Below are 843 nucleotides of genomic sequence, written 5' to 3' on the forward strand. Positions count from 1 at the left end.
GACGCACTTTCCATATGGTCTCCAAAAATGCGTGTGAGCTGACCTGGTCCCTTATAATAGGCAATGAACACGATTTTGGAAAAATATTTTTTTCAAAATTTTTTGACTCACCGGGTAAAATCGAATTTACTTGGGAAAAATGTTCTAGCAGGGGCCCTCCCATACAAATTTTTTTCTTCTCAAAAATGATTTTCGTTTCACTTTTCATACTCAGGGGAGTCTAAAATTGATGTTTTGAGTCACCATGAAAAAAAAATTTTTTTTGACCCGAGCTTGTGTCGCGACCCAAAAATCGACTCACTTGGGAAAAATGTTCTAGCAGGGGCCCTCCCATACAAAAAATTTTTCTTCTCAAAAATGATTTTCGTTTCACTTTTCATACTCAGGGGAGTCTAAAATTGATGTTTTGAGTCACCGAGAAAAAAAAATTTTTTTGACCCGAGCTTGTGTCGGCGACCCAAAATCGACGCACTTGGTAAAAATGTTCTAGCAGGGGCCCTCCCATACAAAAATTTTTTCTTCTCAAAAATGATTTTCGTTTCACTTTTCATACTCAGGGGAGTCTAATATTGAAGTTTTGAGTCACCGTGAAAAAAATTTTTTTTTTGACTCACCGGGTAAAATGGTCGCACTTGGTAAAAATGTTCTAGCAGGGGCCCTCCCATACAAAAAATTTTTATTTCTCAAATCGATCCGTGGTTTCACTTTTCATACTCTAGGGCCCATTTGCTTCAACTTTGGAAAAAATTTTCGATGATGAAAAATTTTCACCTTCGACGTCCATCGACCACTCGACCCGAACTTGGTACTTTTGTATGGAGGTACCCGAGTGGTGACTTTTTC

The sequence above is a fragment of the Anopheles moucheti genome (assembly GCF_943734755.1).
Source record: "Anopheles moucheti chromosome X unlocalized genomic scaffold, idAnoMoucSN_F20_07 X_unloc_18, whole genome shotgun sequence".
NCBI lineage: Eukaryota > Metazoa > Arthropoda > Insecta > Diptera > Culicidae > Anopheles > Anopheles moucheti.